General features: G+C 33.6%; 1 long non-coding RNA gene across 4 annotated transcripts in view; it reads right to left on the reverse strand.

Moving 5' to 3' along the window:
• LOC141375836 (uncharacterized) overlaps positions 1 to 13,647 on the reverse strand; it is a 59,257-nt gene that overhangs the window by 34,600 nt on the left and 11,010 nt on the right. For 2 of the 4 annotated variants that reach the window (XR_012384637.1, XR_012384636.1), the window contains 2 exons: positions 9,368 to 9,419; positions 9,094 to 9,158 (listed from right to left, as the gene is read on the reverse strand). This is a non-coding gene — a long non-coding RNA (uncharacterized lncRNA). Of the gene's footprint in view, positions 1 to 950; positions 1,072 to 2,923; positions 3,036 to 3,130; positions 3,166 to 7,634; positions 7,789 to 9,080; positions 9,159 to 9,367; positions 9,420 to 13,647 lie in introns of those variants that run through there. The other 2 variants (XR_012384634.1, XR_012384635.1) reach the window with 2 other exon arrangements.

Consider the following 13,647-nt stretch of genomic DNA (forward strand, 5'->3'; position numbering starts at 1 on the left):
AGGGAAGCCAAAATGCTTTCATTCATGCAATTTGAATGACACGGGAGGCGATCTCTCTGCGATTGTTATAAATGTTGGATTAACCTACAAGTTCAAAAAAAGTTATTAATCTACGGGTCACGCGCATTCCGAACCGTGGGTTGTGATCCGTATCGATCACGGATCAACAGTGATCCGTTACACCCCTAGTGACTAACGTCACAAATAAATAAATACAAATGAATTCTATTAAGATGTTGCTAACATTTGAAAATAACTTTATTATATATTTAAAATAACTATTTAGAGAAATAAGATAAACATCATCAAAACACACGAGGCACTTGTGACTTTATTTAACATTTGCATTATTTTAATTTTTTTTAAAATGTTTCCTAAAAATAAATGTATTTCCCATCTGATATCCAATGGGGAGAAAAAAAATAAGAATAAGTTCAGCAGACGGTATATTAGAACTCGAGTTGATGATCAATCGCGTCAAAACATGTTGCTGTGCATTACAAGCTACACCACTGGCGCTATTTAGTTATGTTGTCTCTGTCGGTCAGACATCACTTGTCTGACAAAATTTGTGTAAATGGCTTATTCCATCAATGTGTGTTATTAACCATTGGTTAATCAGGCCCTGGGTAGTGTACAATCTTTAATAGTTTTAACTTTTCACTAATATGGAAATCATTAATATTAGCATTTTTTAGACTCTTAAATTAAACATTAACATTTTAAAGTGTGGTTTTCAATTAGGACATTTCTTTTTATTATTATTATTATTTAAATGTTATTAGTTGACATTTATAATGTCTTGTCATCAAATCATCATTCATGACTTAATTTTTTTGTGTTAAATTAAACTCCTTTTTGCATCTTAACATTTTATACACTATGCTTATAATGAAACAATAACTGGGGACTACCTGCAGTAAGAAAAAACATGTACAAAACTTTGGTACCTTTGATGTCACTGATGTACCTCCACGTAAGCATGTCTTTATCCTTCCCCAACCTCACATGATGAGCAGCATCTTTCAAAGGATTTAATCCTCTGCTTTGACTCTTACCACCATTCATTCACTGTTAAAATATTATATAAGGTTAAACTTCACAGTTTATAATATCAATACAATACCACATATGCAAAGCAGTATTAATATATGTGACGTAGTGTAAAATTCTCTAAAGAAGACCAAAACAGAAAATAGTAATATAGTTATCAAATTTCATAATACAGTTATCACATTTCAAACCATTTAACAAAATATAAGTTAGTAGTGCACTATTTTGACAATTTGATCAAATAAAGTTATTTAACTTGGGTAAGTTAACCTCTTTTCATAATAAAAGTTCATTTATTCAAATGTACAGTTTAACTGAACACAAGTTTATCACAAAAAAACATTAGAAAAAATAAAACCACACATTTACATTACTAAATTCAAACATTTTGTTCAATCATGCTTAATAATTCAAGTTTAGTAAATTGTTTCTACGTCAAATTTTATGTTTAATATACCTTGTTACCATGTTATTTATACCATATTCGAATGGTCATTGCTTCTCACATAAAAGTATGTGTAGAAAAAAAATCACAGTTACATAGTGCATCTATCATAACGTTACATCTCATGGAATCAGACGGCGAATTGTTTACCGCGGAGGAGTGAGCTCTGCCCGGTTCTGGGTGAAATCGACACCGGCGCTTCCGAGCCAGATACAGGCCGAGCGCGTGCTATTATTAGCAAATACACATTTTGAAGAACTACGTCTGATGCTGCCATTACAAACACCTATTTCTAACGTTTATTTGTTCTCATCTTCTGTTCCCAGTCACTAATTATTATTGTCTAAAACAGTACGCGCCGGATATAAATATATAAATAAACTTGCTATTTTGAATAACAAGTGGAATAATACAGTACATATAATAATAAATAATTGATAGATTAGATTAGTAAATAGATTACATTGCGACTGCTGCAATTTGCGCTTTAATGTTTAGCTGGTCAACTGTATGGTATGGAAATGTTACATACCTACTATATGAACCCGTCTCATAAAGCTGCCATTGCAAGGCTCAGACACTTTGTAGAGAGGAATTTAACACAACTGCCTCTAGGAGTCGCCAATGGAAATAAAACAGACACGCACAAAAAATGTGCGTACGCCTGCCAGAAAGCTGCCGTGAAGCTGCGCACATTCTCACGTTCAGTTCATCGTTAGTAAATCCAAACGTGAGCGATTCTGAGCGTGAAACCTGGCGTACGCAAAGTTTTTGTGCGTACGCAGCGTTGATACATGAGGCCCCAGATCTACACACACATTACCGTTTTTTAGTCAAAGTAAGGACCAGTTCTACACACACATCACTGGTTTTGAGTCAAAGTAAGGACCAGATCTACACACACATCACTGGTTTTGAGTCAAAGTAAGGACCAGTTCTACACACACATCACTGGTTTTGAGTCAAAGTAAGGACCAGATCTACACACACATTACCGTTTTTTAGTCAAAGTAAGGACCAGTTCTACACACACATTACCGGTTTTTAGGCAACGTGGGGATCAGATCAGCACCCTTACTAATATTAAATTTTAAACCTCAATCAAGTAATTTGACAGTAAACTGCTTTAGAATTTTCATTTGAAGAGCAGGTCAGTTTATAAGAAATGTAATTTGAATACAGAAGGAACCTCAAGATCCAAACAGGAAATGGTCCAGAATAGATTTAATAAATGTTATATTTATTATAAATAATTTCCACAAAACCTTTAAACACAAAAAAACAGTAAACACAAAATCCATGAAACTCTCTTGCTTGTCTAAAAGCAGTTCTTATTGGGTATAACAAGCTTCCACATAACTCTTCCATGTCTGCGTGCACATTTAGTTAAGTGCAATAGCAAATAATATTAAACGGTTAGTTCACCTCAAAATGAAGATTCTTTTATTAATTCCTCTCCTTCAAATTGTTTCAATCCCTTGCTGTCTATGGAGGATGAGGAGTTCTTGCACTTCATCTAAGTTATCTTCCTTTGAGTCTGAAGAAGAATGAAGGTCTCAGGGGATTAGAGTGAGATGAGGGCAAGTAATTAATAATATAATGTACATTTTTGGGTAAACTCTTAAAACCCACCAGTATGTTCTATTTCTGTTTCTGTCGTATTTTAACTATTTGAAAAAAAAAAACATTAAAAATATTTTAAAATATATTAATAAAGAACTGAACCCCACAAATGCAAAGAGACCTTCATCATATAACCAAGCCACCAAAACTCCAAATAGACATCATTTGTTAAGCATTAACTCTACATTAATAGTAAGCAGTTTATAAACACAGCTAGATGCTCTATTGTTGACTTATAAGCATGTGTAATGTGCTCAATTTTTGTGTTTTCATACTTTGTTTATAATTCATTTTTCATAACTAAATGAAGTATTGCATTATTTACAAACTGTCTAAGAATAATTGGTGTTTTTTAAGATCATTAAGAATGAGTAAATAAATGATTAAAAAACTATATAAATGAACATTTATACATTTACTATTCAGGCATATAATCAGGGCTAAAAAAAAAAGAAAAAAAAAAGAAAATCCAATCGGTTCACTCTACACACAGCCCCACTCCTTGGTATCGAGCGCAGGCCCGGCCCTACATTTAGATGTTGTATAATATGAAATAGCAGTAAAAAATATGAAAATTGTTATGAAATAGTTTTTCAGTCATGTAGCCTAATACAAATATTTAGTACACTGCACAGTGCAATTATTATTTAAATTTATTATATCCATTATTATTAATATTAGTAAAATCTTTTTAAAAAATTTACTTTAGGCTATACTGCTATTTGCTCATGCAAAATTAAACACCAGAAAATATATCGTAGGCCTATATTACAGTTAGCATCATAATTAGTTCAATTATGTGCTGTAGGCTATTGATTGACCAACACCCCCTGTATACAGTTTACACACTGCAGGTCTACAGTTCTGATGTGTATTTTGAAATTCTTGTTTTAAATGACAGTAAGACATGCTATATTTAGTTTTTATAGTAAAATTTACATTATAATCCAGTACAAAGTAAAATAATATTTATTAGTGGCCTATTGGCAGCGTATAGCCGTTAAGCTTATAGTCTAAGCATGTAATTTATTTATTATTAACATAAATTACAAACTAGCATCCTTATGATTTTATTTCGTTTCTGTATATTTTTATCAAACGAAAAATGCAATGATTTATACTTTGGTTTTAATTTTATTAGAAATTTAATAGCCGTTTAGGCAACACTACTTCTACATGTCATTGGCTCTGATTGCGTTTTTTACAGATAACCTATTTACAAAGATTTTTATTAAACAAGTGCACTACCACAAGATATTTTTGTAGGTGTAAAAATCTAAAAAGTATCATTATCATATTCTTGCCTTATTCATCTTTAATATAAATTTAAAATTTAACACATTCATTGATTAAACTAGGGATGCTAACGATTACTCGATTGATTTATTGTCGGTAACCCTTTAAAACCGATAGACCTTATCGATGACCGATTAAGCATGGGCATTTAATAAGTTATGCTTTGCTCTTTGAGATGCGTCCACGATTTCACACATTACATAATCAAGTGTGCGCAGTTTAGGCTACGTTACCCTATGGAGTCGTGCACTCTCTTGACTTTGCATATTGGTTATGCACATATTGGTCATACCTATTATGCTCAGATCTCGTTTATCCGCTGGTGCTGCCATTAATCCGCTGGTCAAGTAATCAAAAAGTAGGCTACATGACGTTTAATTATGGGCAGGTTATTAAGACCAAACATTGGTTGTGCAAACTGTATTACGTTCTCTAAAATTTTAAAGTGTTTTAAGCTACATTATCTTTTATAGACTGGCATAGGCCTAAATACGCATCACGGCCAGACATTTATAGTTTATATAAAAACGAGCGTCACCGTCGCATTTGTTCACATGCTTTAAATTAATGCTTTTTGTCTCCCAAAAATAATATAATAAAGAGAACGATAAAATAACATTATTAACCGTTTAACTGTAAACATTTCTGTTCAGAACGATTAAAGTTGATCTTTTTTTTTCGGTTTTCGTTTCTGTTCCTGAAAAATGTCATTTGATTCTGTTTTTCGTTTCCGTTCCTTGAACCGGTTTGGAGCCCTGCATATAATACGTTTTTCTGCATGTTAAATAATGCTTTATTAACTCAACTTCATGTAGTTTTGAGATCTAATCTAAAGTGAGGAATATTGATGCTTTATAAATCCCTTATAAATGACAATTAAAGGCTCAGAATCATTCATTTATTCATTTATTTTCATTTTGGTTTTCTCTCTTTATTAATTCGGGGTCGCAACAGCGGATTGAACCACCAACTTATCCAGCATGTTTTTATGCAGCGGATGCCCTTCCAGCTGCAACCCATCCCTGGGACACATCCATACACATACACACTCATTTACTACGGACCATTTTAGGCTACCCAATTCACCTGTACCGCATGTAGGAGCACCTGAAGGAAACCCACACCAACACAGGGAGAACATGCAAACTTTACACAGAAATGCCAACTGACCCAGCCAGGGCTCGAACCAGCGACCTTCTTGCTGTGAGGTGACAGCACTACCTACTGTGTATCAAATAAACAATAAGTATTTGCAATCGTACCTAAACAAATACAATTACTGTAAATTTTAAACATTGCTGAATAACAGGAGTGTCGAAATACAACATCATTTGATAAAACAACAATATAATAATTTAACAATACATTACGTATAAAGCAATTTTATATTTAGACAAGATTGCAATGATTTACCTTTCATTTGATACAGTTTCATTTGAGCATCTTGTAATAAGTAGAAATTAATAGTCATTTTTTCCCTGTATATAATGTAACTGAGCCTTATATTGTCATTTATAATGGATTTATAAAGCATGAATAGCCCTCGCTTTAGATTAGATCACAAAACTGCATGAAGTTGAGTTCATAAAGCATTTATTAACATACTAAACAACTTATTATATGCCTGAATAATAAGAATTATCAATGTTATTATGAATAGTTTATTAATCATTTACTTGCACATTCTGAATTATCTAAAAAAAAAAAACACCAACTACTTTTAAATATCTGGTTTGTTAATGATGTATTTTTCATTACTAAATTAAGTATTGCATTATTTACCAAGTATAAAAACAATCATTAAGCACATTATAATTGTGCTTATAAGTCAATAATATTTGTAATTTATATTTATAAATATAATTTATAAACTGCTTACTAATGTCTATTAATGTAGCGTTAATGCTTAACAAACGTTCAACTAACTATTTGCTAATGTTTCATAAATAATTCATTGTGTGCAGTTATTATAGTGTTACCCAACATTTATATATCTTATTAATCAGGCATATAGTAATGGTTACTCTGTCTAATAATAAATGCTTTATAAACTCAACTTCATGCAGTTTTGTGAGCTAATCTAAAGTGAGGACTATTGATGCTTTATAAATCCCTTATAAATGAAAATTAAAATCTCAGCTATATTCTACACAGAAAAAAAGAAATAAATTAAAAGGGGGAGTGATTTATAGCTTTATATATATATATACATATATATATATATGGTGAAGCAGTGGCGCGGTAGGTAGTGCTGTCGCCTCACAGCAAGAAGGTCGCTGGGTCACTGGTTTGAACCTCGGCTCAGTTGGCATTTCTGTGAGAAGTTTGCATGTTCTCCCTTCATTCGTGTGGGTTTCCTCCGGGTGCAAAGGCACAGTCCAAAGACATGCTACAGGTGAATTGGGAAGGCTAAATTGTCCCTAGTGTATGAGTGTGACAGGCCCATATGACAGGCTGGCCGGAAGGTGTAAAAAAGTCGTTATCATATGGACAAGTCTAAAACTGAAGGCCTTGTTCCAAAAAGAGCCGACCCCGCAATCATACGGGACTAAGGCCAAAGAAGATTTATATATATATATATTTTTTTCCATTAATTTCAAGATACACAAATGAAACTATCTAATGAAAAATAAATCTTTGCAATCTTATCAAAATATAAAATTACTGTACAGTGCAAACATCACAGAAACACTGAAATGAATATTGTCATATTGTTAATTGTTGTTTTGAAATGATGTTGTATTTTTATTTTGCAATGTTTAAACTTTACAGAATTTTTTAAATAAGATTGCAAAGATTTATTGTTCATTAGATACTGAGCCTTAAATTGACATTTATAAGGGATTTATCAACTATAAACAGTTCTTAGGTCACAAAACTGCATGAAGTTGTGTTATTATAGCATTTACTAACACACATGGTTACAATTACTATATGCCTGAATATAACATGTATAAATGCTCATTTGAATAGTTTATTAATCATTTAATAACTCATTCTGAATTATCTTAAAAACCACCAACTACTCTTATATACAAATAGTTTGTAAATAATGCAATACATAATATAGTAATGAAAAATGAATCAGTAACAAAGCATGAAAATACAATTAAGTCAAGTCAAGAATACAGCGTTTGAAGCTGTATTTATAAACTGCTTCCTAAAGTCTATTAATGTAGAGTTAGTGCTAAACTAATGATGTATAGTGTATACTTACTATAAAAGTGTTATTCAGATTTTTTATCTAAAGAGCCAAGATTCAGTTTTTAATATAAAAATCCAAAGCTGATCTCTGGTTTTTAGAGCCAATGGTTCAGCTTTCACCACAGCATGTACTTCCTGTTTGCTCCAGGATCTTCTCTTTATGGGACCTATGGGTGGTTAAAATATAAAAAAGTGGTTTTAGTTGCATAAATGTTCAGTCATTTTTACAACATGTGCTGTTATGTTAGTTTAATATTGTGATAGAAAATGCTAGAAAAATATGTCTTGCCTATTATTAAAAATACTTAAGATGGAGATGGATTAAAAAATACTTCCTATTAACTTCAAATCTGGTTAATGGGGTTACACTTTATTCCATAGTCCAGTTTAGACATTCTTCTAACTATGCGTAACTCTGCAACTACGTTAATTATCTCACCGTAAAGTATTATGTATTAGAGTATTTCAATAAGACTAACGCTCATCTGATTATCAGTAGAGTATTAGCAGACTGTTAGCTCAAGTTTAGCTCAAAACACTACACTGTAACAGATATCTGTTCATTACCAGTTCCTGTATTTTGTGATTTACAAGTGTTTTTTTTTTGTTTTGTTTTTTTGTGGTGGTGAATTGCATTATGGGATGTTGATCTCTGCTCTGTGTAAAATTCAACTCTACAGTTTAACAAAGTGACTTTTACTGACATTTTAGTAGTTTGAAATAATATAATGTATAAGAAATAATATATAGAGATAAATAAGTCTTTAGAATAACAGAAAATGTACCGGCAGTTTATTACAAGGTTTCTGTAGCATAATATACAACAACAACCCAAACAAAAAGTCACTTTTTTTTACTTTTTAAGATTAAAAGTTGTTGGAAGAAAGATCAAGATCCCATAATGCAATTCAAAAGCAGAAACAAACAGATTTCATAAAAACAAATTATGAAAAACTGCTAATTTAATTATTATTACTTATTTTTATTAATTTTAGAGTGTAGAGTATTAGCTGACAGTTAAGGTTACCTCAATAAAACCAACTCTCATTGGTCTCAGTAAATAGTACAGCAGACTGTTAGGTTACGCTCAAAATTAGTACAATATGACTAATTCTTATATAAATTTAGTAGAGCATTAGCAGTGTTGATTCTAACAGACAGTCTAATGGCTGTTAGTTGACAAGTAGTTGCAGTTACTTGTAGTTAGTAGTAGTAGTAGTAGTAAAGTAAATTATCAAAATAAAGTGTAACCAGATATGCAATTAGTATATTTTTCCAAAGTATTTAGCAATATTGTTTAACTAACATGAAATGAGACATCAAGTGCAACTGTACTGAAATCATCATGGAAGTAATGTGCTTCTGTCCTGTTTTACCCTACATGTTATGTAAATGAGCTTGTGCATTTGGACTTGTACAATAAAACAAGTCAGTCACAAATTAACTTTAATGATCATACCTCTCTTTTTTTTGAATGCTGGGTCTGCATCACTATCTTCACAGACACTGTACCATGGTGATGATACTTGAGGGGACTCTGAAAGTAAAAATCAAGTCTGAGAGTTGACTTCTCTGCATAAAGCTTACCAAAATATTTATTTGATTTTGTGTTGTTCTTTTTAATGGGTAAAAGCGTGTGATGGTAGCTTAAAAATAGTTTTCAAACATAGCACATACATATCATGATAAAAATAAACATTCTGAAAAAAGAAAAATTCTGATCAGAAAAATAAATAATATTTTTACCTTTTAGATTGGACTTCACCTCCTCCAAAATCACGATCCACTGTAACTTTCTCTGAATGTAAAAACCCACACAAAAATACATCATTTAAAACAATATGGTATATGTTTGCAAATACAAATGTGTATATAACATCCAGAAAATCTGGCACTGTATTACATGTTTGTGTGTAAACCCACGATTTGATCAAGATTCCCCCCTTTAAAATCTGCTGAGCGTCTGTTTTCAAGTCCCAGAAAAACTGAGTTGTGGGAACAGAGCAGTTCTCTTCTGCAGTCATACAGTCATAACACACACATACATATGAAGAGTTTGGTTGCAAAATGCGATAAACGGCATTTTTTGACATTTGGATTTTATTATTGGAAATCACTGTTCAGATGTACCTTAATCTATGTGTGAATTGCTGCCATTAATAACATTTAAGAATGCACATTTTAGGCCAAGTACAAAACGTATTTTTTTTCACAAAACGCAATATCCGTCAGACCAGTTTCTTTACAAAGTGCGATATAACAGTTAGAGAGCGTTCAGGATGCGGCGCGAGCTCAGCATCCCCTGGGAAGAGAGTCATCGCCGGTGAAGTGCTCAGAGTTTGCTCATTGATTTAGCGATAGAAGATGAAGTCTTCAACTTCACAAAAAATTATAAAAAGGCCACAAAAGTGGACCAGAATAAGATACTTCTGCGTCAACAATACACAAATGCAGCAGGGAACGAGTCTCCGCTGATGTCAAGAGAAGGCCTAGGAGCGCCTTTTTTCCTACTCCCCATCACAAGATACCTGTCTGCAAGTGTTCTTTATAAGTTTATTTTTTAAATAATTTCTTAAATGTAGCTGAGTAGCCTATCTGAAGATTTATTTATGTGGTTGCAGCTATTATTTAAAATTAATTCTTGTTGTTGTTGATTTATTACAAAGGAACTTAAAGGGCACATGTTGTTATGGAGAAAACGGTTTAGCTTTTTCACAACCAAATAAATAAGATATTATTATTATTACAGTGAAATAATTCATTAAATATGACATAGCGAGGCAAGTTTGTGTCACGGACTCAGCTCCGCCCGCTCTAATCATACAGGTTTGGTTTTCTGCAGCGGTGTGGAAGGAGCCGCCCCCCACTCTTTCTGTACCAAGCTAAAGGTCATTTATCTAACTAACTTAATCTTACTTATCAAACAAAACATTGATTCACTAGCTTTTGGTAATGGTATTAATGTAGTATAATATAGCCTCAGGTGGATGTAGCGTTTTGCAAAAAAAAATAATAATAAAGTTACAGTATGTTATGTTATGTTGTGTACATTCTGGCCAAATCTAACTTAGAATCTTATTATTATTAATCAATCTTTGCATATATTATTCCATGTTTGACAATGTGGGTTGGATTAATATGTAGCATTTTGGCATGTTTTTTTTTACTTAATTATAGACATAAAATTAAATAAAAAATATCCTGGATTTGAAAATATTGTGTTCCTGGCCTTCACTGAGCTCAAGTTATAGTTTAATGTACAAAAATTGTGAATGAACTTGACAGTTGATGTCCTGAAAAATAATGTCAAAATTACCAACATTTTTTTAAATGGATATATCTCGTTCTGCAATGAAACTCTTTATATACAGTTGAAGTCAGAATTATTAGCCCCCCTGAATTATTAGACAGCTTGTTTATTATTTCCCCAATTTCTGTTTAACGGAGAGAAGATTTTTTTCAACACATTTCTAAACATAATAGTTTTAATAACTATTTCTAATAATCATTTCTAATAATGGACTTATTTTCTCTTTGCCATGACGACAGTAAATAATATTAGACTAGATATTCTTTAAGACACTTCTATACAGCTTAAAGTGAAATTTAAAGGCTTCACTAGGGTAATTAGGTTAACTAGACAGGTTAGGGTAATTAGTCAAGTTATTGTATAATGATGGTTTGTTCTGTAGATTATCGAGAAAAAATATAGCTTAAAGAGGCTAATAATTTTGTCCCTTAAACGGTGTCCAGAAGAAAAAAATATTATCAGACACACTGTGAAAATTTCCTTGCTCTGTTAAACATCGTTTAGGAAATATTTAAAAAAGAAGAGAAAAATTCCAAGGGGTCTAATAATTCTGACTTCAACTGTATATATATACATATATATATATATATATGAAAGTTATAGGAGCCATATTACTTTTCATTTAATTATAATGTTTATTTGTATACTGATTGGTTTGGGTTTCACAGTGACGTTTTATGTTTTGGTCACGTGGGCATAACTGACACCTGCTCGAACATATAAAGCGCGTGCACAATCACACAGGTGGAGGAGAGAAGGAGAGTGGGGTAGCCGTATTTTTTGTTGACCGCAAACAGCAGCGCAAACCAAGCAACGCAAAACTGTATCACAACGGCACACGCAACAATCATCACACCAACGCAATAATCGGCGCCATACAAAACAGGTATTCAAAGACACAAATTGCTGTATTGTTTTTTCATGCTTCAAGTTTACATAAAGTTTTCCATATAACATCTTGGGCTCAGTGTCTCTGTCTAAAGCCACCAGCGCGTCACAAATATAAAGGACCCTCACTGCCTCTCGAGCGACTTATAGGAGGCATCAGGAAGTCGCAATATTTTGTCAACAAAAACGGCATCTTATCAGGAAAATCATCGCTCGCAAAATCAGCGCACAGACGAATCAGGAAGACGCCAAGTAAGTGATGCGATTGCAAACCAAATGGGCCACGTCATGTGTTCGTTTACATAGGACAGATAAGTTTATCTGTGGATATATGTGTGGATGAGGAATCTGGTTGGCATTGGTGCATGTTAAAGTTGTTTGGAATGCAAATCGGATGCGCGAGGTCGCGCGACTTACTTTGGTGTCTGTAGGAAGTCTGCACTTTGCGGCTTGTTTGTGTGATGCCGTGATGTTGTTTGGAAGGAAAATGAACTGCTGTTGAATTGAATCGAATCGTTTGAGCGTGTTCAAACGTTGCATTGTGTTTGGATGTTGTGATTCACTGAACACTGAATCAAAAGAGTCACTATGAGTCAAACTGGTGGTACCCCGTGCTCGGTTGAAGAGATGGGAAAGAAAAGGGAAAGCAAACTCACTCAAAAGGCCTTGCTGAATAAAATTGAGAGATTGCAATGTGAACGTAAACGTGCTGTTGATAAAATCAAAGTGGTGCCTGTTGACAACATGCTGGTGTCAAGTGGTCTTACAGGGGCTGGAGATGAGGACTGCAAGCTACCCATAGTACCGGTTCAGGTAAAATCTAATAAAGGAAGCAAAATTATTAATACCTATGCATTTTTGGACCAAGGGAGCACTGCAGTGTTTTGTACAGAGAACTTGATGCACAAGCTTCACCTTACAGGAAGGAAGGGGCGTATTCTTCTACGAACCATGGGGCAGGAGAAGGTTGTGAGTAGCAACATTATATCTGGTTTGGAGGTTGCAGCTCTGGAAGGAGATCGTTTTCTTGAGCTGCCAAAAGTTTATACACAAGAGTCCATGCCAGTGCACCGAGGAAATATTCCAACTAATAATTCCGAAATAGAACTCCTGATAGGAACCAATGTCCCTAAAGCACTGGAACCATTACAAGTGGTATGCAGTGTAAATGATGGACCATATGCCATTAGAACCATGTTGGGCTGGACTGTTAATGGACCACTGATGGGAGACAGTGGAGAAAGGGTTAACTGGAAACAGCCCCTGGTAATGGTTAATAGAGTGTCAGCTGTAAATCTGGATGAGATTTGGCACCAACAGTTTAAAACTGACTTCCCTGAAAACAGTCTCGATGATTATGCTGGTATGTCAAGAGAAGATCAAAAATTCCTAGAACTAGTGAGTAATTCAGTAAAACATGTGAATGGGCACTACCAAATTGCATTACCATTAAGGAGCATTGACGTCAGCATGCCAAAAAACAAGAACATTGTCGAACAGCGTTTGCATCATCTGAAAAGGAGGTTTCAGAAAGATTCATTATTTCATGCTGAATATAACAACTTTATGAATGATCTGCTTCTTAAAGATTATGCTGAGAAGGTGCCTGTAGAGGAACTAGACCGCAGTGCTGGAAAGGTATGGTATATACCACACCATGGAGTGTTTCATCCCACCAAGGGAAAGATGAGAGTTGTGTTTGACTGTGCAGCGAGTTATCAAGGAACATCGTTGAATGCTCAGCTCTTACAGGGCCCAGATCTTACGAGTTCTTTGATAGGAGTCATGACTCGTTTTAGAAAGGAACCAGTAGTAATCATGGCTGATG

The sequence above is a fragment of the Danio rerio genome, chromosome 8 (genome assembly GCF_049306965.1).
Source record: "Danio rerio strain Tuebingen ecotype United States chromosome 8, GRCz12tu, whole genome shotgun sequence".
NCBI lineage: Eukaryota > Metazoa > Chordata > Actinopteri > Cypriniformes > Danionidae > Danio > Danio rerio.